The sequence below is a fragment of the Carassius carassius genome, chromosome 16 (genome assembly GCF_963082965.1).
Source record: "Carassius carassius chromosome 16, fCarCar2.1, whole genome shotgun sequence".
NCBI classification, from domain to species: Eukaryota; Metazoa; Chordata; class Actinopteri; order Cypriniformes; family Cyprinidae; genus Carassius; species Carassius carassius.
In genome coordinates this window covers 14,435,046-14,461,025 of record NC_081770.1, presented here as the reverse complement: position 1 = coordinate 14,461,025, position 25,980 = coordinate 14,435,046, and the positions used below count along the sequence as shown (strand labels likewise).

At 38.4% G+C, this 25,980-nt stretch overlaps 1 protein-coding gene and 2 long non-coding RNA genes across 3 annotated transcripts in view; 1 reads left to right on the top strand and 2 right to left on the bottom strand.

Annotated features, from left to right (window-relative positions):
* The window catches only part of LOC132159615 (SLAM family member 5-like), a 193,411-nt gene that overhangs the window by 85,460 nt on the left and 81,971 nt on the right, over window positions 1-25,980 (bottom strand). The window lies entirely within an intron of this gene.
* Window positions 18,039-22,815, bottom strand: LOC132159638 (uncharacterized). Its single transcript, XR_009437890.1, has 3 exons — window positions 22,657-22,815; window positions 21,961-22,064; window positions 18,039-18,252 (listed from the first exon to the last, which is right to left on the bottom strand). It is a non-coding gene; the product is annotated as an uncharacterized LOC132159638 (long non-coding RNA).
* On the top strand, window positions 22,106-24,359 carry LOC132159636 (uncharacterized). Its single transcript, XR_009437889.1, has 2 exons — window positions 22,106-22,302; window positions 23,871-24,359. It is a non-coding gene; the product is annotated as an uncharacterized LOC132159636 (long non-coding RNA).

Here is a 25,980-nt window from a genome sequence, read left to right as displayed (position 1 = left end):
CATTTTTGTTTTTACAACTGATTTGAAGATTTCTTTGTTTTTCTTATTTGAGTATATAAGTGACGTGACAAAACACACAATTTTTGGGGGATTCTATAGCCAGAAACTCCCATGCAGTGTGTGAGAGTCTCTGGAGCTCTGCACAAATTTAATTGTGGTAAAAACATTGTGCCCATAGAGCACACTGTAGTGAGAGTGAGGAGTCACGTGCCGATTTGGGTTGATTTGGGAGGGGTCTGAGCCAGTCGGCCATGATGGTAGGACACGCTATCGGTTGTCAGGGGCAACGCCTTTAGAACTTCACAGAGGCGTGACTAAACATTCCAGAGCTCTTTCATTTTTGCGCATTTATTATGTCGGCGGAACAGAGACGGATCTACGAATACGAGAAAGAAATAAAGAAAGTAAAGCAATGCGAAAGATAAGGCGAAAGAAAGGGGACCTTATAGGAACAAGCTCACACCAAGTGCAAAACAGCGGTATTTGGAGAAGCTCTCAGGCATCCAAAATATCGACCCATACTAGCTCCCTGCAGCGGCACAGACACCTGGACCATTTACCTCCGTGCACACATATGGACATTGTGAATTATCTTGTTTATGATGTAAGTCACCTTGCATTCACGCTGTTAATGGCTTTAATCTAACCAGGACATTTACATCTTGCAATCACACATTTAACTACCCTAGCCAACCCAGAACTGGTTTGTCCACTTTGCAGCCCCCAACACAAAAACCTGGTACAATGTGTGTCATTGGGCTAAAATCAAATTATAACTAAACATACACAGGTTTACCCTACATCAAAACATGTTGGAAACGTTTGTGTACATTGAACATCTCGTTACAATCTAGTGTTTACGAAACAGTCGCAGTTTATTAAGTTACTTTGTCATTTTGGTCAAGAAGTGTCTGCTAAATGCAATGTGTAATTACAACACGCTAAATCGCATGTGAATAAACTAACCTTGGCCAGTACAACGCAGTTTTCATCACCTGGAGGCTTGTCCTGCACCCAGCCACAGCAGAAAGCCTCGTAACTTTCCAAAGACTTGTGTCTTTTAAACTCCTGCATTGTGTAGTAACTTACACCAAAAACTAGATCATTCACAATGTCCATATGTGTGCGTGGAAGTATGGTCCAGGTCTCTGTGCCACTGCAGGGAGCTCGTATGGGTCGATATTTTGGATGCCCGAGAGCTTCTCCAAATACCACTGTTTTGCGCTTGGTGTAACCTAAAAAACTGTATTCCATTGTTCCTATGTTTTCCATATGTATCGTGTGAGGTACTGGAGCAGTTTTTAACTCAGCAGTAACTTCCAGGCATGGTTAAACAGTGCGGAATTGCAAAAACCTCCTCTACTACCGAGTTAACAACACATGTAAACAATCCTGTTTCGCCGCCGGTGTCCTGCCAACATGGCGGAGACTGTGATATCGAGGGGAGGGGCTCTGTGCTATGACGACAACTCCTCACTCTCAATAGCATGGCAGTTGCTATACATGGCAGATCCAGAATACTCAAACATCTAAATTAATAAACAATTGATATCTGTGATCAGCTTTTAATCAGAAATATTGCCTAGATCTAATCATCACATGAATTGGAGTCAGATAGACAGACTAAAAGTAAAAAAAAAAATCCTGATTACACATTAAACCTTCGACCAGGCCACTGGATTCCGCTTTTTGGGCCGGTGGGTGGATTCTTACAATGACCAAAAAATAAATAAATAATCAAATAGTTTGAATGTAAGTTGTAACTCTACAACCTTGCTTTATTTGTATACATAGATCCAAAAATAAGCAAATTAGTCGGCATTTCCACTAAGTCACATCAGCTACTGATCCATTCCCTTCATCAAAATCATGTTTTTTTGACACTGTATATCCTGTACTTACTGCTTATTGCACTTCTGGTGAGATGCTAACTGCCTTTTGTTGCCTTGTACCCTTCATGTGCAATGACAATGAAGTTAAATCTAATTTAATCTAACTGTAGTAAAAGTTACACAGTGGAAATATTGGTTTAACCATATGTTTAAACCAGGAGCTGATTCGAAAAAAGAATTATACTTAAAGATCATAGACCTTTGGCTTGACAGCATTATCAAACAGTTAATATTGTGTTGTTAATCTTACACAAACCATGTTCATGTTCACCATCTAATTTTTTAAAGTTGTGGCATTATTACATGTTTTAATATCAATGTTATATTAGATAATTGTAGGGCTGCCCTTGACTAAGGATTTTTCTGGTCGACTGGTAATCATTCATTTGAAGCATTAGTCGACTAATCGCACATATATTAAAAAACCATTTAAATCATTATAATGAGCCTTTAATTGAATACATAGCCTAATAAGCGCTCAAGTACATACATAAAGCTTGCCACAGCACAGAGGCAGAAGTAATGATTATGAATGTTTAGGAGACTGCATTAACATTTTACTAATTTGATAAACTAGTGCTTTCTTTGTTTTCTGATTAAGAAATGAAGTCTGCGACACTGACTCTACAGTGGATGCGTCTGTATTCATTTTTCATATGGATTACATAATCTGAGAATTTGTTTTCCATTTGAATTAGTTCATTTAAAAGTAGACAATGTTTGTAAGGCAAAGATATATTCAGAGTTGTGCGTTCAAGTTCACAGACTGAGACGGCAGAAAGCACATAATGTTTGCTTTCATTATTTTACAAAAGCACAGTATTGTTAGTGCACACAAATAAATGTAGAGTCTTAACAGATTTGAAAGTTGTATAACTCTTATCTGTATGACAAAAAATGAGGGAGTATTTTAAGAGCAAGTTAGTTTGGCGCATCCATCTGTCTTGCAGAGAGCGCGCTGTTCGGCTTCCACACAGACACTTGAATACCGCGTATTTCATAAGGTTAACATTAGCTTGAGCAGCCATGTAAAGTTGGTAATACTTGCATATTTCAGATGATAAGCATTATTTGAGAGGTAGATGAATGACTGTAAAGCATTTGGATGTCCTGCCTGTCGATGTACCATAGACTAGCTCTTAACGATCTCTCCAACTGCGTTAGGCCTACTTCGCATGTGGAATTTTTTTATTATTTTTTTCCTGTGACTAATAAAATTTTGGTCGACCAAGCCTCTTATGGTTGACTAACAATTAGTCGACTCTTAGGGGGCAGCCCTAGATAATTGTGTAGTTAATTAAACATTTAATAGTTCTCACTGCAAAACATGGGATTTGAGATAATAATGAATGAATTAATGTTAAAAATAATAATTAGAAGATCAATATTTCCAATTCATGTAAATTTCCATAGACAAATACTTTCTTTATATTTAAAAAATCATCCAAACAATCATACTTTTTGATATATATACATTTCTGTCTTTGAATTCATGGTTTACTTAAATGTTTATTTTATTTAGACCTGATGGAAGAGAACGAGGAGAGTGAAGATCTGAGTGAAGCGGAGCAGAAACAGACTGAAAGCAATTTCTTACAGAGAAGAACAGCAAAAGGGCAAAAAAAGCCCATTTGTCATCTGTGTGGAAAAAGTTACATGAACAAACATAGTCTTAAACTCCACATGATAGTTCACACCGGAGAGAAGCCTTACACGTGTGATCAATGTGGACGGAGTTTCACTCATAAAAATGCCTTAACGGATCACATGAGAATCCACACCGGAGAGAGGCCTTTTAAATGTAGGAAGTGCAGGAAGAGTTTTGCCTACAAAAGAATTTTAAAAGTTCACTTGAAAGTTCATAGTGGAGTGAAACCATACACATGTGATCAATGTGGGAAGAGTTTCACACAGAAAACAAACCTTACTGAACACATGAGGATCCACACTGGAGTGAAGCCTTATGTGTGCGATCAGTGTTGGATGAGTTTTGCATATTTAAGGAATTTAAAATCACATCTGATCATTCACTCTGGAGTAAGACCATATAACTGTGATCAGTGTGGAAAAGGCTTTTCTGCGGCAAAATCCCTGAAGGACCACTTGAAAGTTCATACAAAGAAGGAACATCACAAGTGTTCTTTGTGTGAAAAGAGTTTTGCTCAGATGCGACATTTAAAAAATCACCAGGAAAGACACAGCGGTGTGAAGAATCATATGTGCTTTGATTGTGGGAAGACCTTTATTAGAAATGTTGAACTCAGACTGCACCAGAGAATCCACACTGGAGAAAAACCTAACAAATGTTCACACTGTGACAAGACATTCAGTACTTATGGATCTTGTAAAAGACATGAAAGGACCCACACTGGAGAGAAGCCGTATCACTGCTCTTCATGTGGGAAAAGTTTCACTCAATCATGTTCTCTTCTCCGACATACAAGAAACATATGTCAGAAATCACATTAATGTTCAGGTCCTCCGCTTCAAGTGCAATGCTGCGTCCTCATCAAACTTGACACAATTATATGTCGAGCAATAAAAGCTCTTCTCCATAAAATCTTCAAGTCTTAACCAGCCACAGTAAGCGACAAGACAAGCAAACATCCAGAGTTGTCAAAGCAAATAAAGTTCATCTTTAAACCAACAGTTTTAAGATTGAGACTGAGACTAACTCAAATGTTAAGTTTCTCCCAAAAAGAACAACGATTTTTTTCTTATACATCATATGATATAAATTAAATCATTGATTGTCATTATTGATTGTATCAACCACCTTTCACCGTGTTCTGATTTCATGGAGATCCTAAAGGGACATGGTATGAGATAAGAAGAAAAATGTGCTCATGTTAGTTTTAAGCCTGTGTATAAAGACTTTAGCTCCTACAGTTATTGCAAATGAGTTAAGAATGAATTAATATATCTGGAATTAAAACTCATTGTGTATTATCTACTATTTTACTGGCCTGGCAGTGCAGACAGAGACACTGGCGCTGTGGTTTACACGATCAAATCATATTTGAGGCAGTTACTTTTAGCGCTGTGAGAGACAAATACAAGACACCACCATTCAAGTAATCAAAAGCTAGTATAAGCTAAAACTGAGCAAATGTATCAGTCAGAGCATTCCTAAAATCTTTCCCTAAACTCTTTTTCAAAGTTTTTAGAAAGACATTCTTTTCACAAAAAAATCTTACTTTGCCTAATTTGTTTTTAATGGTGAAATGCTAGCATGAATTTAGACATGTGTATAGCTATATTTTAAAAACCTGTTGTATTTTGGGTCCTCATGTAGGGCTTTCTAACTCCCAACTGACAGAGTTTTCTGCCATTTTCAGCAGGTTTTTACTGTTACATGGTGGAGGTGCCATATATTACACCTCGTCTGAAAAGTACAGAATCTCCGACTCAAAATACAAAGAAAAAAGCAGAAACAAGTAATAGAATCATGTTGAAGTCTTTGACAAAAACACCATTTTCTAAGCCTTTTGCTCAAAATATTGCGCTTTAAATAAAATGTACCTGCAAAAAAAAAAATGCTATAAGTATAATAATTTCGTTGTTTAAAAGCAAAGGCTCTCTTTTATTGATATATTGTTTGTTTAGATATTTACATTTACATTACATTTACATTTATTCATTTAGCAGACGCTTTTATCCAAAGCGACTTAAAGATGAGGACAGTGGAAGCAATCAAAAACAACAAAAAGAGCAATAATATATAAGTGCTATAACAAGTCTCAGTTAGGTTAACACAGTACACGTAGCTAGGGCTTTTAAATAATATAATATAAAGAAAATAGATAAATAAAAAAAGAATGGAGCAAGCTAGTGTTAGAGGTCATTTACACATACAGACACACACATACAATTGCATAATTAATGAAAAGAAAATAGAATATAAAAAGATAGGTAGTTAGATTTTTTTAAAGAATAGAATTAGAATAGTGAGTGTTTAAGTTAGAGGGTCAAATAAAGATGGAAGAGATGTGTTTTAAGCCGATTCTTGAAGATGGCTAAGGACTCAGCTGTCCGGAATAGAGTTGGGGAGGTCATTCCACCAGGAGGGAACATTTAATTTAATAGTCCGTAAAAGTGATTTTGTGCTTCTTTGGGATGGCACAATCAAGCGACGTTCACTTGCAGAACACAAGCTTCTAGAGGGCACATAAGTCTGAAGTAACAAATTTAAATGGGTAAATAGGGGCAGAGCCAGTGGTAGTTTTGTAGGCAAACATCAATGCCTTGAATTGAACTTGATGGTGAAATTGTGATGAAACGATGGGTTTGCTGGAATCACAAGCAGTTCTGTCTTGGCAAGGTTGAGTTGAAGGTGATGGTCCATCATTCAGGAAGAAATGTCGGTTAGACAAGCTGAGATGCGAATAGCTACCGTCAGATCATCAGGATGGAATGAGGGGTAGAGTTGAGTGTCATCAGCATAGCAGTGGTATGAAAAGCCATGTTTCTGAATGACAGAACCTAATGATGCCATGTAGACAGAGAAGAGAAGTGGTCCAAGAACTGAGCCCTGAGGCACCCCAGTAGTTAGATGTTGTGACTTGGTCACCTCACCTCTCCAAGATACTTTGAAGGACCTATCTGATAGGTAAGACTCAAACCATTGACGTGTGGTTCCTGAGATGCCTTTTGCCAGTAGGGTTGATAGGAGGATCTGGTGGTTAACCATGTCAAAAGCAGCGGACAGATAAAGCAGGATAAGTACTGAAGATTTGGATTCTGCTCTTGCCAGTCTTAGAGCTTCAACAACTGAGAGCCAGGCAGTCTGAGTTGAATGTCCACTTCTGAAGCCAGATTGGTTGCGGTCAAGGAGGTTGTTGTGTGTGAGAAATGTAGAGACTTGGTTGAACACAGCTCGTTCAAGTGTTTTTGCAATGAAAGGAAGAAGGGAAACTGGTCTTTAGTTCTCTAAAAGAGATGGATTGAGGTTGGGTTTTTTAAGTAGTGGAGTTATACGTGCCTGTCCAAATGATGAGGGAAAAACACCAGTGTGGAGGGATGTGTTGATGATGTCAATGTCACCTTTATTTATATAGCGCTTTAAACAAAATACATTGCGTCAAAGCAACTGAACAACATTCATTAGGAAAACAGTGTCAATAATGCAAAAATGATAGTTAAAGGCAGTTCATCATTGGATTCAGTTATGTCATCTCTGTTCAGTTAAATAGTGTCTGTGCATTTATTTGCAATCAAGTCAACGATATCGCTGTAGATAAAGTGTCCCCAACTAAGCAAGCCAGAGGCGACAGCGGCAAGGAACCGAAACTCCATCGGTGACAGAATGGAGAAAAAAACCTTGGGAGAAACCAGGCTCAGTTGGGGGGCCAGTTCTCCTCTGACCAGACGAAACCAGTAGTTCAATTCCAAGCTGCAGCAAAGTCAGATTGTGCAGAAGAATCATCTGTTTCCTGTGGTCTTGTCCTGGTGCTCCTCTGAGACAAGGTCTTTACAGGGGATCTGTATCTGGGGCTCTAGTTGTCCTGGTCTCCGCTGTCTTTCAGGGATGTAGAGGTCCTTTCTAGGTGCTGATCCACCATCTGGTCTGGATACGTACTGGATCCGGGTGACTGCAGTGACCCTCTGATCTGGACACAGACTGGATCTGGTGGCCACAGTGACCTCGGAACAAGAGAGAAACAGACAAATATTAGCGTAGATGCCATTCTTCTCATGATGTAGCAAGTACATAGGTTGTTATGGGAAGTGTTTCCGGTTCACCTAATTAATGCAGCCTAAAAATCCTTTAATGGATTTGGATAATAAAAGCATATTAGTATGTTATGTGTATGCCAGGTTAAAGAGATGGGTCTTTAATCTAGATTTAAACTGCAAGAGTGTGTCTGCCTCCCGAACAATGTTAGGTAGGTTATTCCAGAGTTTGGGCGCCAAATAGGAAAAGGATCTGCCGCCTGCAGTTGATTTTGATATTCTAGGTATTATCAAATTGCCTGAGTTTTGAGAACGTAGCGGACGTAGAGGATTATAATGTAAAAGGAGCTCATTCAAATACTGAGGTGCTAAACCATTCAGGGCTTTATAAGTAATAAGCAATATTTTAAAATCTATGCGATGCTTGATAGGGAGCCAGTGCAGTGTTGACAGGACCGGGCTAATATGGTCATACTTCCTGGTTCTAGTAAGAACTCTTGCTGCTGCATTTTGGACTAGCTGTAGTTTGTTTACTAAACGTGCAGAACAACCACCCAATAAAGCATTACAATAATCTAACCTTGAGGTCATAAATGCATGGATTAACATTTCTGCATTTGACATTGAGAGCATAGGCCGTAATATAGATATATTTTTGAGACGGAAAAATGCAGTTTTACAAATGCTAGAAACGTGGCTTTCTAAGGAAAGATTGCGATCAAATAGCACACCTAGATTCCTAACTGATGACAAAGAATTGACAGAGCAACCATCAAGTCTTAGACAGTGTTCTAGGTTATTACAAGCAGAGTTTTTAGGTCCTATAATTCACACCTCTGTTTTTTCAGAATTTAGCAGTAAGAAATTACTCGTCATCCAGTTTTTTATATCGACTATGCAATCCATTAGTTTTTCAAATTGGTGTGTTTCACCGGGCTGCGAAGAAATATAGAGCTGAGTATCATCAGCATAACAGTGAAAGCTAACACCATGTTTCCTGATGATATCTCCCAAGGGTAACATAAAGCGTGAAGAGTAGCGGCCCTAGTACTGAGCCTTGAGGTACTCCATACTGCACTTGTGATCGATAGGATACATCTTCATTCACTGCTACGAACTGATGGCGGTCAAATAAGTACGATTTAAACCATGCTAATGCACTTCCACTGATGCCAACAAAGTATTCAAGTCTATGCAAAAGAATGTTGTGGTCAATTGTGTCAAACGCAGCACTAAGATCCAATAAAACTAATAGAGAGATACACCCACGATCAGATGATAAGAGCAGATCATTTGTAACTCTAAGGAGAGCAGTCTCAGTACTATGATACGGTCTAAATCCTGACTGGAAATCCTCACATATACCATTTTTCTCTAAGAAGGAATATAATTGTGTGGATACCACCTTTTCTAGTATCTTGGACAGAAAAGGGAGATTCGAGATTCGTCTATAATTAACTAGTTCTTTGGGGTCAAGTTGTGGTTTTTTGATGAGAGGCTTAATAACAGCCAGTTTGAAGGTTTTGGGGACATGTCCTAATGACAATGAGGAATTAATAATAGTCAGAAGAGGATCTATGACTTCTGGAAGCACCTCTTTCAGGAGCTTAGATGGTATAGGGTCTAACATACATGTTGTTGGTTTAGATGATTTAACAAGTTTATACAATTCTTCCTCTCCTATGGTAGAGAATGAGTGGAACTGTTCCTCAGGGGGTCTATAGTGCACTGTCTGATGTGATACTGTAGCTGACGGCTGAATGGTTGCAATTTTATCTCTGATAGTATCGATTTTAGAAGTAAAGTAGTTCATAAAGTCATTACTGCTGTGGTGTTGGGAAATGTCAACACTTGTTGAGGCTTTATTTTCGTTAATTTAGCCACTGTATTGAATAAATACCTGGGGTTATGTTTGTTTTCTTCTAAAAAAGAAGAAAAGTAATCGGATCTAGCAGTTTTTAATGCTTTTCTGTAGGATATGTTACTTTCCCGCCAAGCAATACGAAATACCTCTAGTTTTGTTTTCCTCCAGCTGCGCTCCATTTATCGGGCTGCTCTCTTTAGGGTGCGAGTATGCTCATTATACCATGGTGTCAAACTGTTTTCCTTAACCTTCCTTAAGCGTAAAGGAGAAACTTTATTTAAAGTGCTAGAAAAGAGAGAGTCCATAGTTTCTGTTACATCATCAAGTTGTTCTGAGGTTTTGGATATGCTAAGGAATTTGGATACATCAGGAAGATAACTTAAAAAGCAGTCTTTTGTGTTATGGTTCTTCCATACTTGTAACAAGAAGTAGAATTTACAATTTTGGCTATATGAATTTTGCAAAGAACTAAATAATGATCTGAGATATCATCACTTGGCTGAATAATTTCAACACCATCAACATCAATTCCATGTGACAGTATTAAATCTAGAGTATGATTTCGACAAGGAGTAGGTCCTGAAACGTGTTGTCTAACACCAATAGAGTTCAGAATGTCTATAAATGCTGATCCCAATGCATCGTTTTCATTATCAACATGAATATTAAAATCACCAACTATTAAAACTTTATCTGCAGCCAGAACTAACTCGGATGTAAAATCACCAAACTCTTTAATAGAGTCTGTATGGTGCCCTGGTGGCCTGTATACAGTAGCCAGTACAAACATAACAGGGGATTTATCATTAACATTTGTTTCTTTGGATAATGTTATATGAAGTACCATTACTTCAAACGAGTTATACTTGTAGCCTGCCCTCTGAGAAATCCTGAAAACGTTGTTATAAATTGAAGCAACACCTCCACCTTTGCCTTTTAGACGCGGCTCATGTTTATAACAGTAATCTTGGGGGGTGGACTCATTTAAAATAATGTAATCATCAGGTTTTAGCCAGGTTTCTGTCAAACAGAGTACATCTATATTATGATCAGTGATCATATTATTTACAAAAAGTGTTTTCGTAGAAAGGGATCTGATATTCAATAAGCCAAGCTTTATCATTTGTTTATCCATATTGCTTCTGTTTTTTATTTGTTGAACCTCAATTAAATTGTTAATCTTAACTTGGTTTGGACGTTTTTTGTATTTTCTAGTTCGGGGAACAGACACAGTCTCTATAGTGTGATATCTAGGTGAAAGAGTCTCTATGTGCTGAGAATTAACTGACCTCTGTGACGGGAGGCAGCTAGCAGACGGTCGGTTTAGCCAGTCTGTCTGCTTCCTGACCTGGGCTTCCCCAGTTAGTCAAGTATAAACACTAAGACTATTTGCCATATTTCTAGAGAGAAGAGTGGCGCCACCCCAGGAGGGATGAAGACCATCTCTTTTAAACAGGTCAGGTCTGCCCCAAAAGCTCGTCCAATTGTCTATGAAACCTATGTTATTCTGTGGGCACCACTTAGACATCCAGCCATTGAGTGATGACAATCTGCTATGCATCTCATCACCACGGTAAGCAGGGAGGGGACCAGAGCATATTACAGTGTCTGACATCGTGCTTGCAAGTTCACACACCTCTTTAATGTTATTCTTAGTGATCTCCGACTGGCGAAGTCGAACATCATTAGCGCCGGCATGAATAACAATCTTACTGTATTTACGTTTAGCATTAGCCAGCACTTTTAAATTTGCCAAGATGTCAGGCGCTCTGGCTCCCGGTAAACATTTGACTATGGTGGCTGGTGTCTCTATATTCACGTTCCGTACAATAGAATCACCAATAACTAGAGCACTTTCATCAGGTTTCTTAGTGGGTGCATCACTGAGTGGGGAGAACCTGTTTAATGTTTTGATCGGAACAGAAGAGCGGTGTTTTGACCCACGACTACGCTGCCTCACCGTCACCCAGTTGCCCTGCTGCTGGGGCTCTGTTTCGGGAACTGAACAATGTATAGGAATCCCTGAGCTAGACGCATCCAAAGCCGTATCTAGAGCCCTAACATTTTTACTGTCCTCAATTAAAGTTTGGATGCGTGTCTCTAATTCTGAAATCTTCTCTGTCAGCCTAACTATTTCCCTACATTTATCACATGTGAATCCCTCATCAGCGACAGAGATAGATAAACTGTACATGTGGCAAGAGGTGCAAGAAACAATGATAGGAGAAGCCATTACTCACCGTGCTTGATGAAAATTCTTACTGCGGTTGTTTGATGAACTTGTGAAAAACTGGAGCGAGGGAGAGGAGAAAAGAAAACAGCGATAGGTTCGAATGAAAACGCTAATGACAAGCTAACGAGTGCTAACGCTTTGCAGGTGTACTGCACTCATGGAAATAAAATAAGAGTGAACGATCAAAGTTAATCTGATAAGATTGATCGATAATATCAGAAATATGGTGTGAATTAAGTTATATTTTACCACTTTAAAAAACAGAGAGTGATAGTAAGATAAAGATTCTAGAGAAAAAAATAAAATAAAAACAGCTACACGGAGCTACAATTTGCTACAGAAGGCCAACAGGAAGTAGAGAAAACACTGTCCAATGATGTGAGTGAGTGCAGGTACAACTGCAGGATAAATGGCTTGAAGAAGATGAGATGGAATAGGATCAAGCGGGCAAGTAGTAGGGTGATTAGAAAGGATGAGTTTTGAGACTTCTGACTCAGAGAGTGAAGAGAAGGATGTAAATGAGTGTAAGTTTGATTGTGTAAGATTGTGGTGTGGAAAATTGTGCACTAATGTGTTTAATTTTATTAATGAAAAATGTTGCAAAGTCGTCAGATATTTGAGATGAAGCAAGAGGGGGAGGAGGAGGACAAAGAAGTGAGGAAAATGTTTTAAAAAGCATGCGAGAGTTAGACGAATTGTTAATTTTGTTATGGTAGTATGTCATTTTAGCAGTGGAGACAGAGAAGAGAAAGCAGAGAAAGAAGATAGGAGTGACTGATACATATTAAGGTCAGTATTATTTCTGGATTTGCGCCACACCCTTTCAGCAGCTCTAAGCTTAGAACGGTGTTCGCGTAGAACATCATAACCAAGGGGCAGACAGGCTGGCCTGGAAGATAAGGGGCAAACAGTGTCTAAACAAGATGTAAGAGTGGAGCAGAAAGTATCAGTAGCACTGTTAGCATCCAAAGATGCAAACAGTTTAGGGGAAGGAAGTGAAGATGAAACCATTGCAGATAGTCGGGAGGGTGAAAGTGTGCGTAGGTTACGTCGAAAGATGACATGTGGAGGGGTAAGTGGAGTGTCAGGGACCATGTTGAGGTTAAGAGTGAGGAGGAAGTGATCCGACGTGTGCAGTGGAGTAACCACAACATGATCAGTAGAGCAGTGTCGTGTATAAATAAGGTCCAGTTGGTTGCCTGATTTGTGAGTAGCAGTAGTTGACATTTGGGTGAGATCAAAAGAGGCAAGCAGAGTGTGGAAATCAGCATACAGAGGTTTATCTAGATGGATGTTGAAATCTCCAAGCATAACTAGGGGGAGTACCATCCTCAGAAAAGGTTGAGAGCAACACATCTAATTCATCCAAAAAGTTACCCAGTGGTCCTGGGGGTCGATAGACAACTACAAAATGTATTTTAAAAGGGTAGGTAACAGTAACTGAATGAGATTCAAAGGAGCTGTTGATACCCAAAGATGGTAAAGGATTAAATTTCCAATCATTAGAGATGAGCAGACCAGTACCTCCACCTCTTCCAGTCAAACGGGGGGAGTGGGAAAATGAGAAATTATTGGAGAGTGCTGCAGGTGTAGCAGTGTCCTCTGGTTTGATCCAGGCCTCTGTTAGGGCCATGAGATTAAGCTTTGAATGACTAATAATAGAAGTAATGAAATCGGCTTTGTTTACAGCAGACTGGCAATTCCAGAGACCAATGGAAAAAGAAAGTAGTGTATTAGCAGATATAGGTAAAGTGTGCAGGTTGTTAAGATTGTGCTGCCTATATTGTGTGATGTGTGGTTTGCAAATGGTAGTGATAGTAGGGATCTGGAAACACATAGTAAGATTTGGTTATAAACAAAAAAAACAACTGAAACAGAAATGAAACAAGAAGGAAAAAGATTAATCGAAACAATACTTATATTCCCTGCCGGTGTCCCTGCCCGGTGGAGTCGCACGGTAGAGTCGATGGTCTTTACACTCTTAGGTCTTCACACGAGGAGGGCTAACTGGAGGGCTGCCGCGACCACTGCCGTGGTATACTAATCTTTTTTAAACCCGACAAAACGGAAATTGAATTCAGCTGAACGCACTTTACTGTTTATCACAACAAAGGTCTAAGCAAGCGCACAACACTGACAACATATGCGATAGAGTACGAGAACAAACGCAGCACGTCTCAACACAGTAAACAAAACCTAAACTTATTTAAAGCCTATGCTAAAGAAGCTCAGAAAATCTAATTTCTATATAGTGTCTTTGCAGAAGATTTAAAGTACCAGACATAACCAAGCATAGGCTAAGTCATATAATAAACCTGCAGAAGCAGAAAAAGGAAAGGCAGGAGCTCAAAATATTATGATAGAATTAAAAAAATTCTAAGAATTAAAAATTTAAATAGATCCTGTAAGTGGTCCTGTAAGTGTCAGGAATACACAGGATTCAGTTGCAGGTAATGAAAAGTCTATTTCACCCCCACTGGGCAAACAGGGAAAACAAATGATCACTCCAAGAGCACAGGGCCAAAAGAAACCTCTCAGCAGGGACCGGTCCTAGCGTCTTCCGTGACGCAGCGTCAAAGTCACATCAACCAGTGCGCCTTTGGGGACGCAACGTCAAAGTCACACCGATCTGAGCGTCCTTGGGACACAGCGTCGAAGGCCCACCAAATACGCGAATGAGACTATAGAGTGCAGAGAAGAGCTGGAGTCAAGTCTTGGGGGGTCCCAACAGAAAAGAGATGCCAGGGCCAGAAGCAGAACCAGTCAAGTCTGACAGGATGAGAGGGAACAGTTCCAGACAAAAACAAAAATCATTGGAGCCTAAGACAACATAACATGGCAGGACTAGGCAAACAAGACAAGACGGTCACCAGCAAAGCATTACATGAAATACAACGGTCTGACAAAAGACAGAGCACGAGAGGAACTAAAATAGGGGAGAGCTAATGAGGAAAGAGTGGCTACAGGTGTGACAGGACACAGAGTATTAAGGATAACGTGTGGGAGGGGGAAGAAACAACACTGACAGCAGAACACATGAGCTGCCAAAACAAAACCCATGTGTTCAGAGACTAGGCACACAGACAATAAGACAAAAACACAGGAACTCAGACCTAAGTCATGACAGTAAGAACAAGGTTTGTGGCATTCAGATGTAAAGTAGTGTTTATTGGAACAGAGCAGAATGATAAGCCCCTTTCACACTGCGATTCCGGAAACTACACTGGTAATGTGTCCCGGCAATTGTTCCCGGGTCGCTAGATTTTGCCCCTTTCACACTGCCAGTGATTTCTGGGGATATGTGCGTGCATTCACACACAACCGTCAAAGGTCCTGTAATGACACGTGACATCAGGATGTGACGTGTAATGTACGAGTCAAAAACGCTAGGCTAGTTTACTTTCCCTTAAGCTGGCGAATGATCTCAGCTTCAGCGTGTATAGTGAGGATCTAATTGATCTCTGCTTCTTTACAGTATGCACATATCTTTTTTTCCATCGTGAATGTTAATTTGCCTTCAAAACACTCAGTAAAAGAGTCGCACAGTAACGTGCGTCATCAATGACACGGCATTGGTTCTGGGACTGAACCCGGCAATGTTACTAGGTCCCTGATGTGTTTGCGTTCACACAGAAGGCAGTTTTCCAGGACCAACGTACAGTGTGAAAGGGGCTATATAGAGAAAAATATGAAGCAGCAAAGAAGTACCTATGAATTTCTAGTTTAGAAACAAAAGATATTTGAAATGATGAATCCATTCAACCATGAATCAAGTGGTTAAGAGTGGTGTTGACTATTGTACATACTGTATGTACTCAAGGAGTTTAATCGCAAATGGTCAGAAATTTAAAAAGTTGTTGTATGATTTAGAAGAAAAAAAAAAACTAAAAAAGGAGGGGGATGTGCTACTTTTATTAAGGAAGGTTTAACTTTTAAAATAATTCCTTCACCAGATAAGTTTGAATCTATAGTCATAGAAATATATAAATAACAGAAATCAACTATTATAATTAACTTAACCCATATGAAGAAATTATGGCAACTGATTTTAATAACATTGTGCAAAAAGTAGAGCATAGATAAATTTGGTGTGGAGATTTTAATGCCCACGATATACAGGCAGCTTGACTCTACAGATCAGCGCGTCAGGAAGCAGCAGACAGAGCAGTGATAATCATGTGCTCACCGTGTCGGAGGACGAGGTTCAGAGGACAAAGTGAGTGAATGTCAGGAATGCAGCCGGTCATGATGGGATTTCTGTCTGTGTTCTGAGGTCTGTTAATGGAGATGATGATTTTGCAATTGTACTGTCTTGATTAATTTGCTTCATTTGCTATAAACAGATGTACTGTAACCTTAAGTACAAAGATGTAACCCTGTGATTAATGCTATATGGAAAATGTATTGTGTAACTTCACTAACATTAAGAAAACTGCTTACTTGCATGAAATGTATGTAGTGACTGATTTAGAGTAGAAACACTTATGTATTAGAAATAGTTTTTATGATAAATGAACAATATAGTAGTTAAGGTGTATTTCACAGACAGTTAAGAGGAAAAAGAAGAGGAAAAGGGCTAAAGCAATGCGACGTAAACAACTGAAAGCCTCGGCAGAGGAGTTGGCAGCACTCCAGGTGATGACATCAGAAGAACCAGCGTTCAACGTCTGTGTATAAAAGACTGAGAGAGAGACTCGACAGACGGATATTGAACAAGCACAGTATCCCTCGACCCTGATACCAGCTGATTATACCTTGATTTTGTAACTTTTCTATTGTACTTTGATATAACTTTTGTTAACTTTAATAAAACTTGTATTTTATTAGTGACAAGTTATGGTCTGCAAGAGTAGTAATTTAAGAGCCGTAAGCAAGAACTGACCACAGGGAAGTCTTCTGAGCAAATTGTAAGTACTTTTGAAATGCTTATAGTTTTGTCCAGAGTCGACTTTCCTTACCTACCTGAGAATAATAAATTAACAGGTAAAAGGTGCATAGATAAAGGAGACACCATAAAACATGGCACCCAACGTGCTTTAATTGTCTAATTACTGGCCAGAATTAGACAATTGAGCGCTTGCCTAATAGAGTAAGCGTAGTTAGGCTTACGGTTAAATAGCTGAGGTACTATATAAATTACTATATAAAAGACGACTAAGCAGTGAGAAAGCCCAGAAAGGGCGGAAATAGAAGAAACACCCAGAAAGGGTGGACCAGTATTTGCAAATACAACCCAGAAAGGGTAGAAGCTTAATGTTATGAATACAGACCAGAAAGGGTAAAAGTTTAATGTTATGAATACAGCCCAGAAAGGGCAAAAGGTTACTGTTAAATAGCCCAGAAAGGGCAAAAGGTTACTGTTAAATACAGCCCAGAAAGGGTTAAATGTCCACATAAGAAATAAAGACTGAAGATAACAGTAACAGGCCTATAACAAGGCGAAAGAAACCGCTAAGTAGAGTTATATTAAAGAGGCTAAGCTATGTTAGCATAAGCTAAAGAAAAATCCAGCAATATTTTTATTCAAGCATATACATGAGGCGATTCTCGTGTATTAGGATGGCAGAAACTAGCCTTACAGGCAGAGACATCCGTCCAGGTGACGGACCCAGGAGAATTACTACTTTGGCTTCCCACCAAGGAGGGGTTGCAGTTAGGAAACTTCACGGAAAGTGAAGTGGGTCTAGCAGTATTGCGATGGATGCAAGAACTAGAAAAAAATGAAAGCTGTACAATACAATTGCAGTGCAAAACTCCAGAGGCAGAAAATATAATCAAAACTATTAGCAAAAAAGATGAAGACAAAATAGAGATTTATGACATGTGCGGTAAAGCGTTAAAAAGAGAAAAAGGACACTTGCCAGACATGGAAAGAGTTAAAAGATAACAAATTGGTATTAACGATTTCGAACAAGTGGAAGAAATCCGATTGGCGATACCAATAATTGAAGATGAGGAACGAGATAGTGTTATTACCATTGCTCATCGAAAAACACCCTTATACCAGAATAATACGAGCTACAAATAGGCAGAATAAGACTGCTTATTAGAGACAGTTTAATCAAAAGAATTGAAGGAGGCGTTGTAATACTAAATGGAAATAAAACGATGATGACTGGCTCTGGAATAGCTGGGGCAATTTTCAACAAATTAGGTAAACAGACATTACAGGAGATTGAAATTATGAGAGCCAAGCTCGGACTGCAACACGCAGCGACAGTGAGAATAACCTCTGGTCATCCACAGTGGAATTATGTAGCGCATACAGTAATGACTGATTATAGAGATGAATTCTGTAGTGCAGAACGCTCCTGGTTAGAGGCCAGAACAATAACAACGGCAGTAATAAAAGAAACACTAAACAGACAAGAAAAACAAATACATATGACTTTAATGGGAACAGGACAATTTAAACACCCAGTTAATTCGGTATTAGAAGGCATACTATCGGGAATTACACATATGTCACAGGAAGGTCAATTGACCATAAATTTATTAATGACTAACATAAATCAGGATGAACTGGAAAAATTCTTAAGAAAAGGGAGGACAACAACCAGCCAGGATCCTCTCAGCCGTCTGGAATGGTCCTGCAGGGGACAGAAAAAAACAACAGCGTGGGTCTGAAGACGAATCCGAGGTGTTTGAGTTGTATATGACTCAGACAGGTCAGATTCTTCACTATATTTTGAAGATAGTGAAAGTAGAGAAACAGAGAATATTTACAAAGAATCTAGACTGCGGAATAAAAGAAGAGGCCAGATGGAATAACAAAGAGTGACAAACCAAATAGAGAATGATTGGCCAGAAGTTCAGGTAAAAGGGATTTTATTCAAAAATCCTACCAGTGAGAAACGAGGTAGAACATTAACACGACATTGGGACCAGAAGATTGTTAATGATAGAAGTTTGACTTACGGACAGATGAGATCAGCAAGCTGCTCCCCATCTGCCCAGAGAGTCGCTCGGACAGAAGGATGGTCTAACGGGAAAACAAACATTATTCCAAGAAGGATACGGATATAATAGAAAAATAGTTAAAGAACTGGAAAAAGTAGTTCATTCACTAAAATCAGAAATTAAAAATCTGGAAAAAGAAATAGAAATATTAGAATGTACGGAAGTAATAGGACTGGAGGACAGAATTAAGTAGGGTTGTGATCGTCAGGTCGCAAAGCAAAGACAAACAGTCAGGATTGGCCAGCAACTCCTGGATTTACAACTTCTTACAGACAATTGAAGTTGTAACTCCACAAGAAACTGAAGAAAACCAGAATAGTGTACTTGCGAAATTGCTGGAATTACAATTAACAGAAGCAGTTAGAAAACAGGTAGGAAATAAGAAGTCCAGAGTGCATATAGGCTACAGAAGAGATAATGTAAGCGGCTGAGCCGAGATGCCGCTACAAGGCTAGTGCAGACCTGTACAGGTCACCCCATATCCTCGGAGGCTTTGGGTATGATGAGAAATTTGACAGGTATAGAAGATAAAATTAAAGACGCTCTAAATTGAACGACGAGGAAACATGCAAAACTAAGAAGAAGGAGCGAGTCAACTTTGATACAGAATGAAGGTTAGCTGGCCAGTTGAAACAGAGACTGTGTGACCCAAAAGTTAAAGAAGAAAATGAAAATGTATATATTAATATTCATGGAACAAAGTATTTGATTAACACATGCAGGAATTTCTGTCTCAACTTAGCCTTTAGAGATAAATAGTACAACACAGGTACAAACATATGACGGACAAGTTAAAACGGAAAAAACAGGCGAACGATATGGAATTACTATGATTAGAAGTTCTGAAAATGTATTAGCAGCAAAAGATCTGAAAAAGGTTTTAAGATTAAAACCGGTTAATTATGAGCAAGAATTAAGAAGAATAGGAAATGAAATTAAAGGTTCACAATGGGCAAAGGACCAGTTAATGTCAGAGCTAAGTAAAACTTCATATGTACGGAGCAAAAATAACTGCGGCAAAGTAGATGATAGGTTTGCACATGTTATCGAGGGTGGAATTCATAAACCACAAAGGCAATACCCAATGAATAAAAACGGAATGGCAGAACTAACTTTAACCATAAAAGAGCTTGAAGAACAGGGAGTTATAAAACAAGTTAAAGGAGCTATTACTTACTCGCCGAGTTAGCTGTGAAACCGGACAGGACATATAGATTTCTTACAAACTTTGAGGCTTTGAATCGTTTAACAAGACTGGATAAACGTTATATAGCGTGAGATACACTTGAACAAAATACGACATGGACGGTTTTATTCGAAAATTGATTTGGCCAATGGATTCTACTCGATTCCGCTTGCCGAAGAAAGTCAGGAAAAGACTTTTACTGTAAATAACAAACATTATATTTACCGACGTTTGCTGATGGGTTATTAAAACTCGCCTATAACTTTTCAATTGGTAAGGTGTGAAATTCTGAAAGAATTAGACGTTGAACTTTATATAGACAACATAGTAATCGGGTCAAATTGAGAACGAGAACACTTAAACCTTGGAACAGAATTGTTGAAGCGACTTGCGGAGTCAGGTTTGAAATTAAATATAAAAAAGACACAATTAATGACTGATATAGTTGAATTTTTGGGACTTCGGATTTTAGCAGGTAACAGAGGGGTAACTTAGTCCATGAAAGTCAGAGTAAATCAACTTGAGACCCCAAAAACAGTTAGACAGAGCCAGCAAACAATGGGGTTACTGGGTTATGTTAGAGACTTAATCCCTCGCTTTAGCCAGATGTCTAAACTTATTTATGAGACTATCAAAGGTGGACACTTGAAATAGGACCGAAAAAGCTAAACAAGCATTGATAGACATTAAAACAGCTATGTTAAACTCAGGACAGCTGGAAAGAAGAAATGATGAGAAAAATGTACAGTCGTGGCCAAATGTTTTGAGAATTACATAAATATTAGTTTTCAAAAAGTTTGCTGCTAAACTGCTTTTAGATCTTTGTTTCAGTTGTTTCTGTGATGTACTGAAATATAATTACAAGCACTTCATACGTTTCAAAGGCTTTTATCGACAATTACATGACATTTATGCAAAGAGTCTATTAGTATTTGCAGTGTTGGCCCTTCTTTTTCAGGACCTCTGCAATTCGACTGGGCATGCTCTCAATCAACTTCTGGGCCAAATCCTGACTGATAGCAACCCATTCATTCATAATCACTTCTTGGAGTTTGTCAGAATTAGTGGGTTTTTGTTTGTCCACCCGTCTCTTGAGGATTGACCACAAGTTCTCAATGGGATTAAGATCTGGGGAGTTTCCAGGCCATGGACCCAAAATTTAAACATTCTGGTCCCCGAGCCACTTAGTTATCACTTTTGCCTTATGGCACGGTGCTCCATCGTGCTGGAAAATGCATTGTTCTTCACCAAACTGTTGTTGGGTTGTTGGAAGAAGTTGCTGTACGAGGGTGTTTTGTTACCATTCTTTATTCATGGCTGTGTTTTTGGGCAGAATTGTGAGTGAGCCCGCTGTTTTTTGGAGAGAAGTGGCTTCTTTGCTGCCCTTCTGGACACCAGGCCATCTTCCAAAAGTCTTGGCCTCACTGTGCGTGCAGATGCGCTCACACCTGCCTGCTGCCATTCCTGAGCAAGCTCTGCACTGGTGGCACTGCGATCCCGCAGCTGAATCCTCTTTAGGAGACGATCCTGGCGCTTGCTGGAATTTCTTGGACGCCCTGAAGCCTTCTTTACAAGAATTGAACCTCTTTCCTTGAAGTTCTTGATGATCCTATAAATTGTTGATTTAGGTGCAATCTTAGTAGCCACAATATCCTTGCCTGTGAAGCCATTTTTATGCAACGCAATGATGGCTGCACGCGTTTCTTTGCAGGTCACCATGGTTAACAATGGAAGAACAATGATTTCAAGCATCACCCTCCTTTTAACATGTCAAGTCTGCCATTCTAACCCAATCAGCCTGACATAATGATCTCCAGCCTTGTGCTCGTCAACATTCTCACCTGAGTTAACAAGAGATTACTGAAATGATCTCAGCAGGTCCTTTAATGACAGCAATGAAATGCAGTGGAAATGTTTTTTTGGGATTAAGTTAATTTTCATGGCAAAGAAGGACTATGCAATTCATATGATCACTCTTCATAACATTCTGGAGTATATGCAAATTGCTATTATAAAAACTTAAGCAGCAACTTTTCCAATTTCCAATATTTATGTAATTCTCAAAACATTTGGCCATGACTGTAGAAGCTGACTTGGAAACAGACAAAACAGGTTACCAATTAATAGTAAGAAATGGAAAAATGTAACATACCTGTTAGAATTATGACTGGAAGCTGGGAGATCCCAGAACTTAAATTTACTGGTGTGGAGAAGCAGCTGGCAGCACTTAGCAAACGATATTCCGAGCTGAAAGGCCTGGCGTGGGGCCAGAAAATATTTATTAACAAAATACAGAGCAACAAGGTCATAGCTTCAAAAGAGGGAGTAGTGCAAGGCACAGGACAGTACGCAGAACTCATGGCAGTGTTCCAGGCTTTGAAAACACCGAAAAACTTGGATATTTACAGGCCATTATAGTGACGGATTGCAGTTGCAACAGGAATTAATGACAATTTGCAAATCTGGAATGAGAACGGTTACACCAAGTCAAAAGGTAAGCAAATTGAACACGCAACATTATGGCAAGAGATACAAAAAATAATAAGTGATTTTGACGTTACAGTGATACATCAGCCAGGATATTCCTAGGCAGACAAAGGAAATAATAAAGTTGATGAATTAGCGTGCATGAGACGAATAGTAGTGATTAAAGAAACAGAAGGAAACATAATACGGACAATACATAACCAAATTATGCACCCAATTGTAAATTTAGTTGGCAAAGTTTTGACAGATAATAAAATACATATTTCTAACTGGAGATAGAAATATAGAAACATAAAGTTAAATTGTGAACAGTGCATGCGTAAAGGCTATAATAAAACAATACGAAGTGATTCTATTGTACCAGACAGAGTTAACCAGGAATGGTCTTTGGACATCGCTGGACCTTTGATCCCGAGGCCTAAAGACGGTAATAAATATCTATTGGTGGCAGTAGATGGCTTTACGGGCCGGATTTGGGGAAAGCTTTTAAAAGAGACAAAAGAAAATGCAATTATTAAAGCTTTCAATGAAAGAAGAAGAAGAAAAAAAAAAAACGGGGTTGACAACGGCACATATTTTATAGGACAACAGTTTGAAGACTTTGTAACTGAAAAACATATAGGTTTAATTAAATCTATAAGATACTGCCCGGAGTCAAACGCAATAGCTGAGAGATCTATAGGGATTCTAAAAAGCTGGATACGGGCCAATTGTAATCATGATAGATGGGATGAATATATGGAAGATTTAATGTTTTATATTAATCTTACAGAGATCAAACGAACAACTATGTCAAAAGACCAGCCAGAAGACTCTGGCCAAGTAGGAGACCACATCTGGATCAGGTTAGACAATAAACATAAAAAATAAACCTGTTAAAGATTTAATTACTAAGAAGGATAAAATAATTAAAATAGTTGATAAACAATGTGGAATTAGCAGATAATGACCTCTGGAGTAAGAGGAATTTGGTCTTGGTTAAAAACCAAGGACAAGAAAATTTAATTCAAACAGGAAAATTATCAATGAGATAAGGATGAGCTCGTTAAATTGGTTGAGATTATTAACCAGAGAGGTGTGATTAGAATTGAAACTAATCTAATGCGAAGATGTGATGCTAATTATATAGCGAAGGATATTGAGCATGAAAAAGCCAGACAGACAGGTAGATTGCATAAACCTGTTAAACTGACATGTGATATAGCATATGTGTATGTGTGCTATTTGTGGTAGTTTTGGATTATACCTGTGGTGGGAAGCACCAGCGATAAGCAAGCCCAAATCCAGGGAGGAATCTGTGTGTCCCGATTGCATTCTGGAGAAAGAACTGCCAGCAAGCTGTTGTATTATCTCCGAGCCAATTATGGAGGGGTTACAGCAGTCTTGTCTGAATACATGTTTTAAACTAATCGTGTAAGTTGTTTTAAACATGACCACCACTTCTGGACCACAAATTCTAGCAGGTGCGGTTGACATTGAGTTGGCACAAGAGTAAGTATTGAGTAAATTGACAAAAGGTTCAGAAGGGGGGTGGTTTGAATTATTGTGTTATTATTATTTTTATTTTTCTCTCAGGAATGATGAAATTACAAGACGGAGATGAGAGAGAGAAATGGGCCAGGAAAATACAACACTGGCGAAAGCCCTGTATAACACGACCTTGTCTGACGGTATTATTAGTAACAGGGGTTGTGATTTTAACAGGAATTTGGCCGATAATTAATTTCACTACAAAAGTGATTGTGGTTGATGAGATTACTGTTAAAGAAGTTTCCTACTGTATTATAGTGACCAAATTCTTTTCAGGGCCATGTGAGCTAAAAACATAGGAAGAATGTAGCCAATGAGAGGAAATAATTAAAATATTATACAATGGGTAAAGTTATATAAGTGAAATGTAGAATAAGGTCAAGCCCATTTAACATTACACAAATAAAGAAAATTTGGATTTGGCACTGCCTTCAGCATATACTCTATATTGGACCTAGAGAGACATTAGGGTGTTACACGAGCAACACTGAGGACAGTGTTATGCTAAATAAAGAAACCCAGATTATTCCAACTCCGCTCGTTCTGATAGATAGAGGTACCCAATGTGTAAAATATGGGTTGTATGATCCTAAACGTGCATTCCAAAGAAACTGTGAAAAATATCATAATGACAATAAATATATGTAATCTATGAAAGTACAAAAAATTATGGGATCCATTTGCATGGGTAAATTGGTTTATATATTGACATAGCTTAATACTAATATATTATTATACATTAATATTGGTTAGGTGAAACTACTGAATGAATTAGTGTATATTCAAAAGGATTGAGAACTCTTGTGGGAAAATGTGCTTACTGAAAATGGAACTGAAAGGGATCAAATGAAAATACAAATCATTTGTATTTTTTTTTTTTATTTGGTGATACAGGAACTAATATTTTGGAGAGCATTACTGTGAAAAGCAGAGAATCTCATGATGGAATGAGTATAAAAGATAAAAATATTAAATATAAAAATACCTGGATAAGCGCTTACTATCCTTTTCCTATAGTTAGGATGATATTTCAGGTAAATGATAGCAGAATAATTTGGGCTATTTCTAAGGAAATCCCAGAATACCACAATGTTATGACTAGATCAACACCTAATTATAAAATGTAAGTTAATATCAGTGGAAACGGTGACAACCTTTTGGAAATTCTGGTAAACAATTGTCTTTTTATTACAGTGAATAGGATATGATATTATAAAAAATAATAATATAAATTAAAATAAAAAAGGGGGGTTACATACATATGTTTTTAAGTTTTTATTTTCTATTTTTATTAATTTGAACTTCATTTAAGTGGGTTATTGGTTCTGAAAATGTATGCATGATTTATTATGGAAACCTAATATGATAGGTAACTTTAAGTAAATTAAGAACAAATACAAAGGACCACAATTTGATTAAAAAAACATTTTTCTTTTAATGCTCATATAGGAATTAAGGAGAGCTCCAGGTGGAGAATTATTGACAAGACAATTTAATTACTGGATTGTTATTGGGCAAGATAATTGTATGTAACTTTGTAATGGGGGATTTATGCCAGGAATGTTTTTTCAAGAATACATTGTGGATTAATGACTATGATGAGGCAGAATATAATGTTGTATCTTATGAATTGATGACTGGAGTGCATGTAGACATTTGAAAATAATAAAAAATAACTTACAATCTTTTTGAACGTAAAGACTGGTACATATTGGGGATCGGGGGATTAGATTCTTGTGCACTGCTTGCATAATAAATTTACAGCTGAAGTTGTAAAAGGGGTCAAACTTGATGAACTGCTTTTTATTATAGGCAGAGAAATTTGTGGAGTTCCTGGAGAAGAAGGATTTAACTCCAACGCAGCCCGCCTTCACGCCCCAAAGTGCTAAGGATCAAACCAGCGGCTCGCACATCAGAAGGTATGCCTGGAATGCCAGATCCCCTCTCTTGGCTTCTGAAGAGGATGTCGGAGAGAGGGGAAGAGCCGCACGTTTCTGAGTGAGGACCCCTGGGGGCGTCTTATTTGGGCCTGTGTACACAAATTTAAGAACTGACAATTTTTGAGAGCAAGATTTGGACAGTATCTTAGCATTGTCAAGCAGAGCACAAAGGTTTGACCACCTGATACTACTGTATCTGGAAATGAAAAAAAAAA